This window comes from Hyla sarda, chromosome 7, assembly GCF_029499605.1.
Source record: "Hyla sarda isolate aHylSar1 chromosome 7, aHylSar1.hap1, whole genome shotgun sequence".
NCBI lineage: Eukaryota > Metazoa > Chordata > Amphibia > Anura > Hylidae > Hyla > Hyla sarda.
Genome location: NC_079195.1, coordinates 136,152,742 through 136,175,098, shown reverse-complemented (window position 1 = coordinate 136,175,098; position 22,357 = coordinate 136,152,742). Strand labels below are relative to the sequence as shown.

The window sequence follows — 22,357 nt, the reverse complement described above, 5'->3', positions numbered from 1 at the left end:
GGGGTACTCAGATAGCTTCTTTATATTACACAGAAGGATTCCTTTATTTCTCAGCAAGTATGCATAGCTAGTATAAACACTTCAATCATTTCTGGTTATCATGCCAGAGAACTGGTTAAAATTAAAGTTATTCTCCTGTCTTATATGAAGAACCTATGTACAGTGGGGCAAAAAAAAAAAAAAAAAAAAAAAGTACCGTATATACTCGAGTATAAGCCGAGTTTTTCAGCTGAAAACACCCCCCTCGGCTTATACTCGAGTGAACTCTCCACCCTCAGTGGTCTTCAACCTGCAGACCTCCAGATGTTTCAAAACTACAACTCCCAGCAAGCCCGTACAGCCATCGTCAAGGCAACGTCATTATTCCGGGGCTGGGCCCGAAGCGCGAAGAAGAGGCCCCTCCGGTGAAGATGGACAGCCCGGAACGACTATCCCTCCCCACCGGACGGTCCCTGCAGCACAGATGGCCCGGACCAGCTCACCCTAATGGAGGTGAGTACAAAACTAAAGGGGGGCTGGATGATGACGAAGGCCTGGGTAGTGGTCTTCAACCTGCGGACCTCCAAATGTTTCAAAACTACAACTCCCAGCATGCCCGGACAGCCGATGGCTGCCCGGGCATGCTGGGAGTTGTAGTTTTGGAACATCTGGAGGTCCGCAGGTTGAAGACCACTGTTAAATCAGACATTGACAAGCGATGATGATGAAGGGGGTGGTGTGGGATGATGACAGGGTAATGATGAAAGGCGGTGATGATGAAGGAGGGGATGATGACAGGGTAATGATGAAGGGGGGGATGATGAAGGGGGGATGATGACAGGGTAATGATGAAGGGGGGATGATGAAGGGGGGATGATAACTGGGTAATGATGAAGGGGGATGATGAAGGGGGGGTGATGACAGGGTAATGATGAAGGGGGGGATGATGACAGCGTAATGATGAAGGGGGGATGATGACAGGTGATGATGATGAGGGTGTTAATGACGGGGGTCTGGATGATGACAGGGGGGATGATGTATTTCCCACCCTAGGCTTATAGTCGAGTCAATAACTTTTCCTGGGTTTTTGGGGTGAAATTAGGGGCCTCGGCTTATATTCGGTTCGGCTTATTCTCGAGTATATACGGTATTTAGTCAGCCACCAATTGTGCAAGTTCTCCCACTTAAAAAGATGAGAGGCTTGTAATTTTCATCATAGGTATACCTCAACTATGAGAGACATAATGAGAGAAAAAAAAACGTCAAATCACATTGTCTGGTTTTTAACGAATGTATTTGCAAATTATGGTGGAAAATAAGTATTTGGACAATAACAAAAGTTCATCTCAATACTTTTTTATATACCCTTTGTTGGCAATGACAGAGGTCAAACATTTTCTGTAAGCCTTCACAGGTTTTAATACACTGTTGCTGGTATTTTGGCCCATTCCTCCATGCAGATCTCCTCTAGAGCAGTTATGTTTTGGGGCTGTCGTTTGGCAACACAGACTTTCAACTCCCACCAAAGGTTTTCTATGGGGTTGAGATCTGAAGACTAGCTAGGCCACCCCAGGACCTCAAAATGCTTCTTATGAAGCCACTACTTCGTTGCCTGGGTGGTATATTTGGGATCATTGTCATGCTGAAAGACCCAGCCACGTTTCATCTTCACTGCCCTTGCTGATGGAAGTAGGTTTTCACTCAAAATCTCACAATACAGAGCCCCATTCATTATTTCCATTACACAGGTCAGTCGTTCTGGTCTCTTGGCAGAAAAAAGCCCCAAAGCATGATGTTTCCACAGTAGGTGTTATTTGTTTGCAACTCAGCATTCTTTCTCCTCCAAACACGAGTTGAGTTTTTACCAAAAAGTTCTACTTTGGTTTCATCTGACCATATCACATTCTCCCAATCCTCTTCTGGATCATCGAAATGCTCTCTAGCAAACTTTAGACAGGCCCGGACATGTACTGGCTTAAGCAGGGGGACACGTCTGGCACTACATGATTTGAGTTCCTGGCAGCATAGTGTGTTACTGATGGTAGCCTTTGTTACTTTGGTCCCAGCTCTCCGCAGGTCATTCACTTGGTCCCCCTGTGTGGTTCTGGGATTTTTGCTTACCATTCTTCTGATCATTTTGAGACCAAGGGGTGAGATCTTGCATAGAGCCCCAGATCGAGGGAGATTATCAGTGGTCTTGTATGTCTTCCATTTTCTAATAATTGCTCCCACAGTTGAGTTTTTTCACACGAAGCTTGCCTATTGCAGATTCAGTCTTCTCAGCCTGGTGCAGGTCTACAATTTTGTTTCTGGTGTCCTTCGACAGCTCTTTGATCTTGGCCATAGGGGAGTTTGGAGTGTGACTGTTTGAGGTTGTGTACAGTTTTTTTTTTTATACTGATAACAAGTTCAAACAGGTGCCAATAATACAGGTAATGAGTGGAGGACAGAGGAGACTGTTAAAGAAGAAGTTACAGGTCGGTGAAAGCCAGAAATCTTGCTTGTTTGTAGGTGACCAAATACTTATTTCCCACTATAATTTGCAAATAAATTCTCCAGACAATGGGATTTTATGGATTTTTTTCTCATTCTGTCTCTCATAGTTGAGGTATACCTATGATGAAAATTACAGGCATCTCTCATCTTTTTAAGTGGGAGAACTTGCACAATTGGTGGCTGACTAAAGAAGTTTTTGCCCCACTGTAAGTAGACTGGTCATGTGTACTGCAACAAACATTTAAGGCTTAAAGGGGTGTTCCGGCATTATACATCTTATCCCCATCCAAAGGATAGGGGATAAGATGTATGATCGCAGGGGTCCTGCCACTGTAGCCAGTAATTGGCTGAACGGGCATTTCCTGCAGGGCTATAGCTATAGAGGTAGCAGAGGTACCAGTCGCACCGGGGCCCTGGTGCCTATGGAGGTCCCCAAAACACAAATGCCCCATAAGAGTCCAGTTTTTTTATATGCATATGGGGCCCTGTTGCAGATTTTGCTTCGGGTCCCAGAAGCTACAAGCTACACCTCTCATCAGAAGCATAAAGAAGAAGAGAAAAATGGGGACCAGAAAGGGAATTAGGGAAAGTGAGAATGGTTTCCATTTTTACTCTGGCAGCATTTTGAGATGGTAATAAACAGTTACAAAATGTATATATTGAAAATCTAGGTTGTACGTGAGGCTAAAATTTAAAAACTCCTGGTGGGTTAAAAAGTTAAATGGGTAATGGTGGTAGGGATCAGTGAATGACTCAACATGATATCATTTTATTTAAACTAAATAAGGGATCTCTGTTTCCTGTTTTCTTATGCAGCACTCCAAATTCCCTGTTACTATTTCCCCTAATGGTTGCTGTGAGCAGTTATACATCACCTTTTTCACCACTGTTCCCCACATTTACAAGCTTTTTCAGTTTTTCCTCAATAAACTAAACCTGTAACCTAAATAACCCATATTAGCACCAACAGACAGAATGCAATAGTGTCATCTACCTTGGTTCTCAATCCAGTCAAGTCAAGTCACTTAATATTTGTAGGAGTTATTTTTTATTTTTTTTTGCTTTCTGAAACTGTCACGTATAACTATTACATTCAGGATTGTTGCTATGGTTGCAGCACATTTATTGTCAAACTACTCTTGCAAATATCATTGTGGCCTTTCATAGCTAATGACATTTACTTTTTGAGTTATCTTGATCAGAGAGCGCATTTTGCATTTGAACATGTTATGTCATTTTCAGTGGAGAGAATGAATGTATTCCTCTAACATCTGCACACGGCCTTGGGTCCTTTTTTAAAATAAATTAGAATATGTTGCTATATATTTTCTGGCTGGAAAATGTGTTTCCGAGTTAGAGTTCTTTGTAATTCTAGCTGCTTAACCGTGGTGAATCTGGCATGAAATCTTGCGAGAAACGGTTGATTTTGCACTCTAATACTAGGAGATGAATAACAACTCTGTAAATTCAGTAAGCAGGTGTGAGGAGGAAAGGTGATGGACAACATTTAACACATTAACGTGTAATACTTTGTTCAATCAGTAAGTGAAGTCCTATGCATGACCTACCAGGTAAAAGGATTTGTGTGTTTATACAATGAAAATATCATTGCTATCAAAAGATGTGGCGGCTCTTTGGCTTATCGTGAATCTTCTTTCAATGCAACATTTTTCTAATAGTTGTACGGAATATGTTTGCTTATTTGTTTTCATTATTATATTTTCCTGCCTAAAGTCATTTGCTGCATGTTTAGTAGTGGAACAGCAACTAGGTTGTACTTTTGGGTGGACCTTTATGTCTCTAGTGGAGTACCATGCTAGACGATATTCACTAAATATTCACTATAGACAAATTTTCCAGATAAGTTGTCCTGTGTGTGTTCATGAGGAGAAGCCCTATCTGCCCATCATATTACCTGTACACAGCATTTTCCCTCTGGTTACCAGCCTGCAGGCTCCATATTTGTATTAGCTGTCTCAGCTCAGCTGTCTCAGCTCAGCTGCAGAGTGCATGTAGACTAGGCTATGTTCACAGAATCTCCATGTGGACACTGCCGTGACCGCCGTGACAGCGGAGTACCAGCATAACATGCCAGCAGTAGGACCGTTTGGAAATGCACCGTCTCATAGATGGCAGTGCATTTCCATATGGAGTCTGCAGGAAGAATAGGTGTGTCTATTCTTTCTGTGGACAGTGGAACTTTAATCTCCGCTCTAGATGTTTCTGGCACAGAAATTCTGCTATGTGAACAGTGCAGCAGAATCCCATTGAAATCAATGGGACTCTGCTGCTGCAAAATCTCTGTGCATCCTTACACTTCATCCACACAAAAATGGGTGTTCTACTTTCCTGCCTCTCTATAACAAACCATCAGATGCATACAGAGCAGTATTGACAGTAAGTTTGCAAAATCTGTATTCCTGTACTTCCTCTCCTTCTCACTCCTCTGCTCTTCTTCAATTGACTTGTATAGTATAATCTGCTGTTTTTTTTTTTTGGTTTTTTTAGGACAACCTTGTAAGTCTTTCTCTGATAGTATACTACATAGTTTGTTATATTAGCTTGTACTACTGACTTGTTGTTTGAATAACTGTTACACTTAAATGCTAGATTGTCAGTGTAACAAATAATATTCTCTTTTTTAAGGTGTTTTCCAAGCTAAAGGTAATCTTTCTTTTTGCTTCCTTGTGCTCTAAAGCAATAATAGAGCACATACTTACCTGCCTTGTTCCTCTCTACTCCTACTGTGAAGAGTGAAATTTTGGCACAACATGTGATGGTACCAGGTGGGGAACACAGACAGCAGCAGTACAGATCAGTTAAAAATTCTTAAGGATATTAATGTATTGGCATTTTTTTATTTTGTTTGGAAAACCTGTTTAAATTATAATCCCTGAGAAATAATTCATTTTTTTCAGTGCAATTGTAAAAAGGTTTATTGTCCCAGCAGTATAAATGTCCCATGTGAATGGCATTAATAACAGGAGAATTGGCTTCCAGCCCACTGAATTAGGTAATAAAGGACATTGTTATCTAATTGGAGAGGCACTATTGTTTATGCTGCAACCAAACATCTGGATAATGACTTCACATGGAAAAATCATTTTGTGAGCCACATGCACCACTAGGATGTGATCATTTCTGGGTGACAAATTGAGAGGAAAGACTTTAATTATCTTCCTTGTGCCCAGAAAGGAACAGGAGCCATGTTTAAAAAGAAATGAGAAATGGCCTGCGTTCCTAAAGACATTGGTGTAATGAAGCTAGCATGCAATGTTATATACACGCACAGTCATTGAGTAAATACCTCCGTAAAAAAAGCATAGATTTTAGTGCAAAGGCATTTCTGGCTTTCTCTTCTTGTAAATCCCTTGAGTTTTGAATATTCATATTGAGATATAATGCAGTGAATTCCAATGGCAAATTTTCAGACTGGTCCAAGTCAAAATATAGAGCTGGCGTAAATAATATGTTAATGGAAATGCTTTCATTCTGTTTATTGACATATACTGGCTTCACGCCTCAAAGCTAAATAAAAATGTTACATTCCATTGTTGCTTCTCTGGTGCTATTTTTCAATGTAAAAAAAACACTTTTTATCATTTCCGTATACATGCTGTAGCAGTAAATACATTGCAGCTTTCACATATCGAAATGTTGCATGTCTTCTGTGGCGGAAAATGTTTTTAAAAATGTAGTAAAAAAATCCTGGCAGAGATGGCCCTGGCTGGCAGAGATGGTCGGGTCGGGGATGGTCGAGTCATTTGTGTTACACAATTTGTCTGACTCCCATTAAGATTAATGAGAGTTGCACAAACAGTGTAGTGCTGCAAGTTATGTTGTTAAAGAGTACCTGTCACCCACAAAACTTTTACTAAAGTGTTCCTTGTGTAATTAGCAGACATTTTCCCATTCACTTGCTTTTAAAATTTTCAACAGAAATATGTTTGAAATGTAATAGAAAAAAACTGCCACTAGGTGGCTCTGTTCTGTTCCCTGCCACAATTAATACGGCCTGGCAGGAGACCAAACTCAGAAGTACTTTTCTGCACTGAACTTGAATGACAGCTGCAAAGTGAAATGTCCACAGATTCTCACAGAAAGCTGCACAGACTGAAATCTGCAGGAGAGCCTCACTGTTAGAAACACAGACTGAAACATGCACAGAGCTTGAGGTCTTTTATTCATTAAAATACTGCAACAATGTGAGGGCGGAAGGGGTCCCCCAGCAGGCTTCAGTGATGTCATGCCTGCTGCGAAATGCCAACTTTCTCCTGCTGGGAAATTGCACTATGTGAGCAAGAAAATGGTAAGATACACAGCTTTTTAAAGCTCTGAATTATTTTTAAGGGTGGGAGGGGCATTAGGAGTAGTTAGGGAACATAGCCTGAGTTAGTTTAGAACAGTTTATTTGGTGACAGGTACTCTTTAACATAATTTCCAAACCTCCTGGGGCTATGCGGTATGCAGAACTCCCATTATTGCCAATGGGAGTAACACAAATTGCCTAACAGAGCTGAATCAGCTGTATTTTGGTGCCTGGTCATCTGGACATGGGTGGTCCGCTATATTTTACATTTATAGTCTAAGTGGGAGAAATGCAATGCAGATTTGACATTCTGTGGAAAGTTTTATGACAAGCCCTATTGTGTCTGTAAAAGGAGCTTCTGTTAGAAAATTTCACCTCACAAACACCTTAAAGGACAAGTCTCATGAAAAAAACGTATCCCCTATCCTTGTCCTATAACCCCTTAACAACCACAGGTTTTTCTGTTTTTGCACTTTCAATTTTGCACCTAAAAATCCATATGATGGCTTATTTTTTGCACCACCAATTCTATTTTGCAGCTACATCAGTCATTTTACCCACAAATCTACGGTGAAATGGAAAAAAAATCATTGTGCGACGAAATTGAAGAAAAAACGTCATTTTGTAAATTTTGGGGGCTTCCGTTTCTAAACAGTACATTTTTCGGTAAAAATGACACCTTATCTTTATTCTGTAGGTCCATATGATTAAAATGATACCCTACTTATATAGGTTTGATTTTGTCGTACTTCTGTAAAAAATCATAACTACATGCAGAAAAATGTATACGTTTAAAATTGTCATCTTCTGACCCCTATAACTTTTTATTTTACCATGTATGGGGCAGTATGAGGTCTAATTTTTTGCACCGTGATCTGAAGTTTTTATCGATACCATTTTTGTATTGATCGGACATTTTAATCACTTTTTATTCATTTTTTATGATATACAAAGTGACCAAAAATATGTTATTTTGGACTCTGGAATTTTTTTGCGTATACGCCATTGACTGTGCGGATTAATGAATGATATATTTTCATAGTTCGGACATTTACGCACGTGGCGATACCACATATGTTTATATTTATTTTTTTTTACATGTTTTTTTTTTATGGGAAAAAGGGGGTGAATTGGACTTTTATTAGGGAAAGGGTTAAATGACATTTATTAACTTTTTTTTTACGGTTTCTTTTTTGCTGTGTTATAGCTCCCATAGGGGGTTATAACACTGCACACACTGATCTTATACACTGTTGACTGCAAAGCCATAGCTTTGCATTGATCAGTGTTATCAGCGGTCGATTTCTCAAGCCTGTATCTCAGGCTATCGCCGAAGGGACACGCCGGAGGAAGGTAAGAGGACCTCCGCTCGAGTCCCAGCTGATCGGGACACCGCATTTTCACTGCGGTGGTCCCGATCAGCCCCACTGAGCAGCCAGGAAGCTTTCACTTTCATTTTAGACATTAGCCCCGGGTCCCGGCTTCAGTTGCATGCCGGGACTGATCCGATATGACACGGGGTCACCGCGTGACCCCGCGTTATATCACGGGAACCGGCCAAGGAAGTAAATATGCGTCCTTGGTCGTTAAGGGGTTAACAGAAAACGAAATAATTTCAAAAATATTTTTGAAAAGGTGCTCTTTAAAGTTATGGAAAAAAGTAATTCTGCAAGATTATTTTACATCCTGCATTCTGTTTCTTAAAGACATTGCATTTGTAAATGGCATTAACCAGAAGTGCTGTCTGCAAAGATTTATATGACATTAGCTACCCTCGCCCACACCCCCACCCATAAATCAGTCACAGTTATCATTGCTCCATGAATGAGAGAGATATAATTCGCAACTGCCTGTTATCTGGAGCTACAATGTTTGGATTCAGCCACTTCTGACTGCAGCTACTGTTCAATGAACCACTAAAGTCATTCAGACTTGTGATTCCCTGAAGTCACCGGGAGTTGGCCAAGTCGTCAGAGAAATCGTCTTAGTAGGTCCCTGAAGGTTTGACATCAGAACCTTTGAACGGCTATTTTCAAGCTCCCACTCTGGAGGTTTAATAACTTCTTTATAGTCTGACTGCTGGGAAAAATAAATACCCTTCCCCCAAATGTTATATTTTTCCTATTTTTTGGATTTCCAGCCTCAGTAATTCCCATCGGCACAATAGTAATAAGTCAGGAACATCAATTCTAATGATCCAGATCTAGGGTTTGATTGCTTTGTAGAGGTTTGTTATTGCTTTACATCTTTTATAGTGTTATGCTTTCAGAGAACGCTATATGAATTATTTTATACTTCTGTATCGTATATTTATATATCTGCTTCATTATCTAAGCAGCTACACCAGGTAATTTGAAGAAAATGTATTTACCTATGTTTTCTTCAAAAAGTATACTGTTAAATATTTTTTCTGTATTTATTATTTCTGAATGTACTTTTATTCTTCCTTTACCTGATTATGGGGACATAATGCTATGATTATGGGAATGTTATATGAGGTGAGCAGTGCCCATCACCTATTGTGAATGGCGGATTCTGTGTTATCTGCCTCCAGCTGTATAATAGAGGTGTTGCTTTACATTGTAATCCTGCTTGTGATGCTAATTCCACTATCTCAAAATTGAATACTTGTTGTGCCCCAGAAAAATCACACATGTGCATCAATTCATCCACACTGCTTTCTAACAGCCACAGGGTTGAAGCGCTGTACTATGTGCTGTCATTGTCAGGATTTCCATGGTGAAAGAAAAATGATTCTCAAAGGTAAATTTGTGAATTTAATAGAGCATCATGGAAATAACTTATTACACACATAGATCATATGGATATAAAAGTTACAGGGAAATGAAACACCTCAGGAAGCAGCTAAATGTGTTAGATCTAATTTTGGGGTAATAGCTAGAAATTCTTTTTTATGTCATTTTTTCTCTTGACTTATAAATGTCAGCTTATACACATCAGTACCCAAGTCAGACATTTAAGCAGAGCAGAATAGAATTATAACATCTAACATTTAGATACTCAACACATAAATCAGGTGTTCTGCAGGTTGCATGTACTTCATGTAATTCTCTGGTGCCCGGCATACGTGTATGCCCCCCAGCACCCCTCCCTCCTTCTGTTTATACTCTGTACGCATTTAGAATGATGTTTTCCCATTAGTTGAGATATATCTATCTATCTATACATATTCAAAGCAGGCACAGCAGCACTCCAATTAGTGAAAAAGTAGTGGTTTTTATTCACCAAAAAATGAACAGCGACGTTTCGGCTTGCTCTCCAAGCCTTTATCAGGCTTGATAAAGGCTTGGAGAGCAAGCCGAAATGTCGCTGTTCATTTTTTGGTGAATAAAAGCCACTAGTTTTTCACTAATTGGAGTGCTGCTGTGCCTGCTTTGAATATTTAAGACGGAACCTGTGACCAAGGTCCAACCTCAGCTTGTACCATCCGACTAACTTCAGTGTGCTGCTCCACCTGCTCGTCTACGTATCTATCTATACATATATATCCAAATAGCATACTATATAATCTGTATACATAGAAACCATAGAATCAACTACAAACTATGAATAAGGCTCCTTTCACACTATGAATTTCTCCGTTTACAAACTTCACTCACATGTTCCGTCACTACAGCTGCAAAACCCGGCAGTTACAAAACCCCTGATGGCCGTGACTAAATTGCATTGCAGCCCATGGGGTTTTGTAACTGCCCGTTTGCACCCGTATATGCCCGTAATTCATTGCGGGCATTATACAGTGACGGGACATCGGGGCGGAAGAATTACTGCATGCAGTAATTTTTCCGCCACGATGTCCTGTCATTGTATAACGCCCTTAATGAATTACGGGCATATACGGGTGCAAAAGGGCAGTTACAAAACCCCATAGGCTGGAATGCGATTTAGTCACGGCCGTCAGGGGTTTTGTAACGGACGGGTTTTGCAGCTGTAGTGACGGAACATGTGAGTGAAGATTGTAAACGGAGAAATTCATAGTGTGAAAGGAGACTTAGGATGGAAATTTCAAATGTTGTGTTTAGTTCAGATAATCTTAAAACATTTTCAAAATGGGTGGATTTTGGATACCCAGAACCCCCACTAAGCATCTGGAACATGTAGCTGTGCTTGGTCTTACACACAAATGCTACAATGACACCAAAATGGCCAACAGTTGTTTGAAAATGTTACGCAGATGATCTTTCGTGAGAGCTAACGGCAGAATATTGCTTGCCAAAAATTGTGATTTTTTTTTAGGTTGGATTTTTTTTTAGCTGTGGCCAACTACAACACATTTCATGTATTTTAAGCTGTTCAAAAGGGGAAAAAACTACTGTGTTAGCCAGTGGGTATAAAAAATTATAAAAAATTGAGAGTTCTCAGTAGTTGATAACTTTTAATGCTTGAATAAAAAATATGATGACAAAATGCGATCTTTGGAGACTACCTTGATCTCTTCATCAGATATGGTTTAACACAAAAATCACATATTTATACACAAACAGAACACAGAAAGGGGAGGTGAATTAAACAAATAATCAAAAACAGAAACATCAATATGTTGAGGGGGAGGGGGTATTAAATAATTGAGGCTGTGAATTATTGGAGCAGTACTTAAATAGGAAGTGTTATTGTCCTGATAGGGATGGGGTCTATGGTCTTCACAAGCTCTGAGGGACACATTACTTAAGTGATGTAAATATAAATCAATGTGACACATGACAAAAATATTTTTTTTGTGTGTATGTCGGCATACTCATTTAAAGAAATAGGGGGGTAATTATTATTTTTACCTGTTGTCGGTTTCTTTTTACCTGCTCATTTTTGGCGCATTTCCTTTAGTAACTTTGGCACATACCATATTCTTCCTTTGGTATGTGTTTTTTCCATGTCAGAATATTGTTGGCAGGGATTTGCGTCAAACCTACATCAAAAACAGGCAAATGATAAATTACTGACCACTGCAAAAATCATACACAGGACCGTCAAAATCCTAGCAAGTTTACAAAATAACAGTGGAGAGAATGTGCCAAACTTTGGGGAAAAAGACACTGCGCCAAAAAAATGTGCCAAACATACGCAATAAAAGACACATAAATCCGTTGATAAATACCCCCTATATTACTTTTGACCATTATACTAAATCATGGTTTTCTAATTGTTTTTATAAAATGTGAATTGACCATACGTTTTTGATAAGTTGTCTAGAAATTGAAAAATGTAGATTATCAACCTGAGTTATGATCATCCATAGATATTTCATTTGTACTGTTAGCATATGACAGCCTTGTCCTAGTAGATAATACTGTTTTGAGCAATTTTCTAAATTATTCTAAAATAGTTTCAGCATTCAATCTAGAGCAATAATAGAAGAAAACGTTTTTGTTCCAGAATAACCTCATAGCAGCACTGCAGTTGTTTTTACAATAGGGAAGCCCAGTCTTCGCCTTCATCTACAGTGTGGGTGAAATTCCACAAGTAGAACTTTACAGAATCAAAGTTAAGTATGAAATGGCATATTCCCACATAACCCATGATGTCTGTTGTTTATGCATTTTTCATAATGGATTCAACAATTGCACAGATATACAATGTATGGCTGGCCCTTGACTTTTCCTTCCCAGGATATTACTGTCTCCTTGGCAACTGATGTTATTTATATGTAAACCCTCCAATCTAGCATAAGAACACAGGAAATGAGTGGTGAATCATGTTTTACATTTAGATGCTTGAAGTAAATGACTGGATGGTCTATATGTCTGAACTGATCCCTAGGTTACCATTTTACAATGAGGAAACATTCCCAAGAGATTAAGAGCTTCCACCACAAAAAGCAGCAACCTATTACAGATCCTTCAAATAATAAAGTTTAAATTTCACGTGAATATCCAGATTTAACAGTGGGTCATTATTAGCTGCAATGTTCTGTGCTGATAAATTGCATGCAAGTGTAATATTTAGAGATGGGCGAATCAAAGCTGACGAAGTGGAATTGGTTGCAATTTCCATGAAAAATTTGATTCTGAACGAATCTGAATTTCCTCGCGCTTCGTGGTAACAAATTGCTTCATTCAATACATTTTGTGCGGGCCAGGGGACTAAAATGGCAGCTGCACATGTGAGGACATGGGGCAAGGAAGTCTGGGAAGCGGGTAGGCGGGATCTCCCTGAATCACATGGCGGCATGCAGCCTATCAGTGGCCAGCCCTGTGATGTTACAGCCATATATATTCGGCAGCCATTGCTGAAGACAGGCATTTCCTATCCGCTGAGACATATTTGCTGAGAGAGGAGAGACTTTGTGTGCACACTAATCACCATTACTGACAATACAGATCTTTACAGCGGCAAATCCATTCACCTCAAGCCCGCATTCGTTCTGGCTAGAGACAGAGCAGACACTGTGTGGTCACTAATCAGCGTTGCTAACAATACAGATCAGCACAGGGGAAATCCATTGACCTCAAGCCCGCTTCACTGCAGGCAGGCAGGGAGAGTTTAGAATTTGTTTCATAGTCTGTCAAGTGAGATCATCACAGGAAGCACTTCCCATTCAAAGACTGCAACCATAGTGCAGGCAGGAAATACTGAATAACAGTATTATTTCACTACCCCCCGCACACTCCCTATGCATTTTATGGCAAGGCAAAGTGTTCCACACCCCAATTGAAACTCTGTAGCCCGGAAATAGCCATTTTTAATAGCTATTTGCCACAAATATATTCAGACTAAACCAAATTCAGAAAATTCAGCGAATCGGCCAAATCAAATTTTTGAAAAATTCGCCCATCTCTAGTAACATTACATATTTATATCTTAGATTCTATTAGGGCTGTGCTTCAGGTGGTGCTCTTTCTCAATCTTAAAGGGGGCAATTGCCTTCACTTGCACTATTCCATCTTCAGTTTTTGAAATATTGGGGCAGGGATGCAAACTCTTCTGGCAGCAGCTGTTCCCCCAGAAGAAAGAGATTGATCAGCTGAAAACCAACTCTGGGGAAGCGTTGAGATGACACTATACAAATTAGATGCATGGCTGGTCCAGACTAAATTGGCAGGTCACTTAACCTAATGTGTATGACAAGTTTATAGAATGAAATATGGCCAGTCAACCCTGGCTAAAATAAAAAAAGGATCTAGTTTTTTTTATAAAATGTTATAGCCCCAAATAGCTATAGGGATTTTTCTCTTTTTGGGAGATGATCTGCCATTTGAATTGAATAGTAAGATGAGTGGGAACTTTATTTTAAAAAGGGGTGTGAGTGCTCAGCTCAGAGGCATGATTTGGAGGCTAAGCAGGAGTTAATATAACATTGGAGCCTAGCATTCACACCTCAATTTGCAGTAAGGTTCCTGCCATCTGACTAGGAAAAAATACAAACAATTAAACTCCTAATTCTTGTGAATGAAGGGGCAAAGGACATAGCAAGAAAGTTAAAACATTTTTTTTTTTTAAAGCCGAGGAACGTGCTCTCGATTCACCCAAAGTGCAAGAAAAAGTGCAAACGTGTTACACTAAAAAAAGTGCACAAAGGATGCGGTCTATCGCAAGCCCTTCTTCGATAGGAGAGAGGCCCCCCAACAAACCTTACCCTTCGCCTCCGGACCAAAAGGTGCCTGCGAGGTTCCAGGTTCGATGTCCCTTTTCGCCGAAGCTACTAGGGGCCACAAATGCTCCCGGCATCCCCCTTGGCGTTAGCCAAGGTATCTGCCCGCAGAGCCGATAACAGTAGGTACCCTGCCAAAGCAGGAGTACCAGGGGTGTTTGCAGGGAGGTGCGGAACCTAATGGCCACACACACCTCCCCTAGACCGCCAGGAGGGACACCCAGAAGGGCTACCGCATCCTGACAAATCCTGTGAACACACAACACGCAAAAAGTGACACAGTGAGACAAAAAGAAATAAATAAGTGAATGTGTGCAGATATACTGCCCGGACATCCGGCCGGATCTATAAAAATTTCTCTGATCCTAGCCAGAAGGCCGGGAATCAAGAGGTGAGTGCCACAAGGTGAAGAGATTATGGTGCCCGTGCTTCAACTCAGTGAGCCAATACTCCCAGTGAGTTTCGGCACCTCGGGGTCACCACTCCCCGATGCACAAAAGTACCTCGGCTCTAGACCCTCTCAGCCTCATGGAGAGACCCGGAGGGAACAGGTCACATCGGGGCAGCCGTCGAGCTGATTCCTCAGAACCAGCCCCGGAAAGCCCTGGTACACCTGCATCCTCCATGCAGCACCCATCCCCACCAGCCCCATACCGGCGTCACCGTACACCGGCATGAAAAACTGATAAGAACAGATACTACACTTGATCTAAGCCAAAAGGCAGAGAAGCGATAAATCTGGGCACTCTAGGCTATACAATTAGATAAAAAAAAGATAAAAGACATTAACAGCTTCCACCACAAAAAGCAGCAACCTATTACAGATCCTGCAAATAATAAAGTTTACATTTCATATGAATATTCAGATTTAACAGTGGTTCATTATTAGCTGCAATGTACTGTTTAATAGTGTTGAGCGGCATAGGCCATATTCGAATTCGCGAATATTCGCGAATATATGGACGAATATTCGTCATACATTCGCGAATATTCGCATATTCGTTATATTCTCGTTTTATTTTCGCATATGCGAATATTCACGTATGCGAAAATTAGCATACGTGAATATTAGCAAATACAAAAAGCACACGCGAAAATGCGCATATGCGAAAATTAGCATATGCTAATTTTCGCATATGCGAATTTTCGTGCGCCAGTCTCACACAGTAGTATTACAGCCTTCTTTACACCACACAAGCTGGAAGCAGAGAGGGGTGATCACTGTGATGTGTACTGTGAAGAAAAAAAAAAAAAAAACGAATATTCGTAATTACGAATATATAGCGCTATATTCGCGAAATTCGCGAATTCGCGAATATGCGATATTCGCGAATAATATTCGAATTGCGAATATTCGCGAGCAACACTACTGTTTAACTCCTAATTCTTGTGAACGGAGGGGCAAGAGACAAAGCAAGAAAGTAAAAACACAGTTGAAATCAGGGCACCCTAGGCTTTGTAGTTAGACCGAGCAGAGGTCCACTTTAATAAGATGTGCTTCAAAAAATCAATGAATATCTAGTTCTGATGGGGAGCTAGATGCAAATTAATTAATTAATTTATTTTAAACAAGTGCTTGATCTTTATAAAGCACCAAGATTACTAAGAAAATCCCAGGATCACAGGATCCTAGGAGAAATACTGTAAATCTAAAGGTGCTGCATGAAATGAGAATTTAGGTGAATTGTCCATTTAAAATGAAGCTGGTAAGGCATTGTGACATATAAGCAGCGGTGACAGTGTGTAATAAAATGCATACTCGCTGTAGTCCCAGTTCCTTCCTTGACCCAGCATAAGTTTTACTGGGTAGGAAAATCATTATGACAATGTGTGCATGTACCTGCTGTTTTTCCTGTTAAATGTGTGGAGGAATGGTTGAGCACAGCAAGACTTGTTATGTTTCCATCTTCATAAATGCGTATAATCTAATATTGGTTTTACCAAATACAAATGTAAGCAGTGGCCCTTACTACTATTAATTTTACCTACTTTTATTATCTACTCTATAAAACAAAATATGGTACTCAGAGGGGATACTAAACAAAAACGAAAAAAATTAAAAATAAATGGAAAGGGTTCACACCACGTTTCGTTAAATACAGTTCCCGTATACGGCTGGGAGGAGGGGGGTGGGGCTTAATCGCGGCACCCGCACTCAGCCGTATTCGGCAACCGTATTTAATGCAGGTCTATGAGCCGACCGGAGTGAACCGCAGCCTCTGGTCGGCTTAGTTTTCGGCCGTATCCGGTTTCCCGACCGTAGGCAAAAACGCGGTCGAGTCTAATAAAGTTTATTGGTAGGTCTGTCTACTGTTAAGCAGACATCTCATAAAGTAAGAAGCATCTCCTTCCCAGCCTCCTCCATCCTGGGATAGGGACTGATATCTCTCTATATGCTGTTGCATGACCCATCAAAATCAGAAGTTCAGAAAAAGGAGTTAAGCTTGGAGGCAACAGAGGGATCACCCACACTAACCTAAATATACAGGTAGATACACGGATGATTCTGTTCCTAACACTACTTACCGTGTTTCTCTGAAAATAAGACCGGGTCTTATATTAATTTTAGTCCCAAAAAACACACTAGGGCTTATTTTCAGGGTAGGGATTATTTATTTATGGGGGGCTGCAGGAGTGATGGGATGGGGGGCTGTGGGAGGATGGAGGGCTGTAGCAGTGTGGAGGATGCCGCACCCCCCATATTCCACACTGCTACAGCCCCCCATCCTCCCACAGCCCCCCATCCTTCACACTGCTACAGTCCCCCCATCCTCCACACTGCTACAGCCCCCCATCCTCCACACTGCTACAGGACCCCCCACCCCTCTGCCATAATAAACTACAGTACCTTACACCTTCATACCATACAGAAGCTGCAGCTCTCGGCGGCGGCGGGACCTCCTTCTGTTGCTTAGTAGCCAGGGGCAGGGACATGTCCATGATGTCGGCCATGCATATGCGCCAATGTTTTAAATTGACAGCGTCCCTGCCTCGGGTGAATTACGGTAACTTGCCGCGGGACCGGGGGGGGGGGGGGGTAGGCCGTTGATGGGGGGGTTGGGTCTGCGGGCATTACTGGTGGCCGCGGTCCGTATCTGGACCACGGTCCGTCAGTTGATTACCGTTGATTGCAGCCCACCCTGATAATCCTGCTAGGGCTTACTTTTGGGGTAGGGTTTATTTTTGGGGAAACACGGTACCTAATGTGGTAATATATTTGTGTAATGGAGGCGGGCTTCTGCTATATGTGCAATGCATTCTCAGATTGGAATTTTTTCCTTTTTTGGCCCAACAGTCTTACCATAGTGACGTCAGTTACAGGTACAGGACTTTTGACTCCTTTCATTTGCAGTACGCAAGTGGACACGCCACCGGCCGGGGCAGATCTGCCTGCGGCAGCACAAAGATCTCCACACGTATTTCGTCTGGCACTCAATTCAGCTCACCCCGAAACCATGATCGCACAGTCCCCAGAATCTTTGCTCACCTCCTAGGATATTGGTGGATTGTACTGCATACCGGAGAATCGGGACCATATCCACAGCACGTATACACAGAAGCTAACGTGCACACACTTCCTTAACCCTCTGTTAGTTTTACAACTGCTATGCGCACACTTCTTAACCTCTGTTAGTTGTACAACTGCTATGTGCACAGTTCTTAACCTTTTGTTAGTTTCACAACTGCTATATATACACGTTCTCACAGTACGCTGATCTACAGGTTGTGCATATAATCAAAGCAAATCCCGGTCAACATATATTGTTCATGTTTTTCATTGTGATATAAGGCATAATAAGCAAGTCCATATTAGCGCTGCTGCCAACTATATATTTTAAGAAAAAATATTAGCTGGGTCATAAAGGGGTTAAAATATATCTTTGGGCCTGTTAGGAGTATGTCTAAAACATGCAGCCCCATATACTGCTCCATCAGCTCCACTTTAGAAATGCAAAAAGAACATACAGCACAAACACTTAAATAACTACAGTGGGGATCAAAAGTTTGGGCACCCCAGTTAAAAATTTGTATTAATGTGCATAAAGAAGACAAGGAAAGATGGAAAAAATCTCCAAAAGGCATCAAATTACAGATTAGACATTCTTATAATATGTCAACAAAAGTTAGATTTTATTTCCATCATTCACACTTTCAAAATAACAGAAAACAAAAAAAATGGAGTCTGCAAAAGTTTGGGCACCCTGCAGATTTTATAGCATGCACTGCCCACTTTGCAAAGCTGAGACCTGCCAGTGTCATGGATTGTTCTCAATCATCATCTGGGAAGACCAGGTGATGTCAACCTCAAGTGTTTTAAATGCCCAGACTCATCTGACCTTGCCCCAACAATCAGCACCATGGGTTCTTCTAAGCAGTTGTCTAGAAATCTGAAACTGAAAATAGTTGACACTCACAAAGCTGGAGAAGGCTATAAGAAGATAGCAAAACATTTTCAGATGTCAATACCCTCTGTTCGGAATGTAATTAAGAAATGGCAGTCATCAGGAACAGTGGAAGTTAAAGCAAGATCTGGAAGACCAAGAAAAATATCAGACAGAACAGCTTGCAGGATTGTGAGAAAAACAATTCAAAACCCACGTTTGACTGCACAATCGCTCCAGAAAGATCTGGCAGACACTGGAGTGGTGGTACACTATTCCACTATAAAGAGATACTTATACAAATATGGTCTTCATGGAAGAGTCATCAGAAGAAAACCTCTTCTACATCCTCACCACAAAAATCAGTGTTTGAACTTTGCAAATGAACATATAGGCAAGCCTGATGCATTTTGGAAACAAGTTCTGTGGACCGATGAGGTAAAAATTTAACTTTTTGGCCGGAAAGAGCAAAGGTATGTTTGGAGGAGAAGGGGAACAGAATTTAATGAAAAGAACCTCTGTCCAACTGTTAAGCATGGGGGTGGATCAATCATGCTTTGGAGTTGTATTGCAGCCAGTGGCACAGGGAACATCTCACGAGTAAAAGGAAAAATTGATTCAATAAAATTTCAGCAAATTTTGGATGCTAACTTGATGCCATCTGTGAAAAATCTGAAGTTAAAGAGAGGATGGCTTCTACAAATAGATAATGATCCTAAACACACCTCAAAATCCACGGGGGATTACATCAAGAGGCGTAAACTGAAGGTTTTGCCATGGCCTTCACAATCTCCTGACCTCAACATAATTGAAAATCTATGGATAGACCTTAAAAGAGCAGTGCGTGACAGCCCAGAAAGCTCAAAGAGCTGGAAGACTTTTCTAAGGAAGAATGGGCAAAGATACCTCAAACAAGAATTGAAATACTCTTGGCTGGCTACAAAAAGCGTTTACAAGCTGTGATACTTGCCAAAGGAGGCAGTACAAGATATTAACTCTGCGGGGTGCGCAAACTTTTGCAGATGCCATTTTTTTGTTTTCTGTTATTTTGAATGTGTAAATGATGGAAATAAAATCTAACTTTTGTTGGCATATTATAAGAATGTCTAATCTGCAATGTGATGCCTTTTGGAGATTTTTCCATATTCCCTTGGCTTCTTTATGCACATTAATACAATTTTTTACCTGGGGTGCCCAAACTTTTGATCCCCACTGTATGATTCAGGGGAATCCTCTGCCCAGTAGAGTACCCTGTACATGATGAACAGAAAAATGGTTAGACATTTGAACAATTGACTTTGCTGACTATTATGGACTGAATATATTTTTGTTAGCTACAGTCCTAACTAGACATTACATTTGACTAGTTTATGCATAATACACTATGTACTCCATTAGACTTGACTGTACAAAATGGCACTTAGCATTATCTTAACTCGCTAAATATGAATAGATTTTACACTGACAGCTTTATACAAGGTACTATTACTTTTCTCTGGCTGGTAATTTTCATGGCAGTGAGTTAGTGGATATGCATCTCCTGACCTAGTCAGGCTACCTCCTATACAAATTGCCATAGACGCAAAGAAACATCTCAGACATTTTTGTACAAACACGTTATATACATTTATTACATTGTAGCTTAAACAATATAGTACAACAACATTTGCATTCACCTGTGCAAAAATATAAATATATTACTCTGACAGTTATATTTTTTCTAGTACCGCTCCACAGTTCTGGTACATTTAGAGTTCTTAGTAAAGGATCATGGCTAGAAGCTGGGCACGTATACTTACGCAAATGGTTACAGGAGTTTTTGGTGAGTCCACAAGGCACTTTTTATTAAACGTTGCTGAAACCTGAAAACAACAAAAATACTTCACACACAAAGTTAGTCTCACGACTTATTAGCAAAGTGGGTACACATAGACTCTTCAGCCTAGGTACTTGCCACCCCAGCCTTGCCTGTCGGACTGCTTCCAAGGCTGGGACATGTAACAGGGTCCTTGGGACCATGGGACCTGTGTCCCCTTTAATGAACTTACTCGGGTGTTCCAGTTCACCTGGGACACAGTAGACTCAGTATGGTGGGGCTGATGGTGACCACCATTTGCACCGCAGCAGCTTACGCCACTGTGGGAAAAGATATTGGGGCCTTTTGGGCCGGCCAAACCTCCTCTGCAGGAGTAGGCCGATGGACGTTAGTTAGTGCCTGCTGATCAGGCCAAACATCCTCGACCACAGGAGTAGGCCTAGGCACATCTTTAGATGAATTGTGCTGGAACTTTGGTTCCATGACAGTTTCCTCAAGCAAGTAGACCTCTTCCTCCTGGACGGTACCTTTCACTTTAGGTGGCAGCAAACCAAAGGGATGTGCGTCCCAGTCGTCCGATGGGAAGTAAGCAAGCGGAATCTGTGTTGGATTTTTCGGACGGGTCACTGCAGCCGGCCATTCTCCTCTCATACTCTGAACAGGAGTATACTCCACGATCTCCCCACACTCAAGAGAATGCAGTGGTGGGGGAGATAGTCTCTCTGCACTGCCCAACGATTGATCATGATGATCCAACCATGACGACCGTCCATGAGGGTGCCAAACCCCGCACTTTATCAAATTTTACAACCGTGGCTCTGCGGCGCTCTCTCCCTCTCAAGATGCTCCAACCTTCTGATGTACAGTGCCTCTAATGCTTTGGTGTCCTGTTGCTGCATCTGTTGCACCTATGGCAGCAGCTTTGTCCCATATTCTTTCATTCTTTGTGCCCTCAGTCCTTCTACAATTTTGGCCACCTGGGCTTCTTTCCTAGCCCTTTTGGACTGGGCAGTCGGAACTGGGGATGGGACTTCCATGGCAGGGGAAGAAGGAGCTCCCTCATATACTGGATTAGTCCGGGCTCATCGACAAATAGCCACCGGGGTAATGGTGGGGATCGGGGGCATACTGCAGACTTCTGGACCTGCTCTGGGCTAGGGGTAGAAGGAAGAGTAGAGAAAGTGGCCTCAGCCGGGGTACTCCCTTCTGATTCCTCTGTATGGATTGCGGTCCAGGATCCCCAGGCCCGTTGGTGAGAGGACAACCTCACTGATGATGGTCCTCGGGAATATACCAGCGTTCCCTCTGTCGGGGTTGCTAGCCAGTCTCCATCGTCCTTGGACAGCGGAACTTGGTAGCAGGTCTCTTCAGCCCTGATGGAGATCCGTTGTAGACAATCTGCCAGCTCCGGAAACATTTGTGCCACGGCAACTTTCCAGGCCTCCGGCGCCATCTTGGGACTCTCCAACCTTGTGCGTGCCTGTTCTGTCATGTTGCTGCACTTGCAGACTTACGGCAAACTCAGAGTATCTGGCGGTGCTGCTCCTTTTATGCAGGGCTTCTGGAAAATGGTTGCTGGACGGTGCAGCGCTGACTTCTACTCCCCCGGCAACAAGGGGCGGATCTTTACAGTTCCACTTCGGCATCGATACAGCAACATGGTTTCCATGGCCAGGGGCAGGACGGTGACCAACATGGGGCATTTTCACATGCTTCTCTGGGACATCTTTAACCCTCTCAGGTACAGACAACACTTTGTAACGTAGCAT

General features: G+C 41.6%; 1 protein-coding gene and 1 non-coding gene across 5 annotated transcripts in view; one reads left to right on the top strand and one right to left on the bottom strand.

Annotated features, from left to right (window-relative positions):
• Positions 1–22,357, top strand: part of GRID1 (glutamate ionotropic receptor delta type subunit 1) — a 1,339,076-nt gene that overhangs the window by 184,940 nt on the left and 1,131,779 nt on the right. The gene's annotated exons all lie outside the window — the stretch shown is intronic.
• LOC130283563 (U2 spliceosomal RNA) lies at positions 14,937–15,124 on the bottom strand. The gene has a single exon (XR_008846740.1). It is a non-coding gene; the product is annotated as a U2 spliceosomal RNA (small nuclear RNA).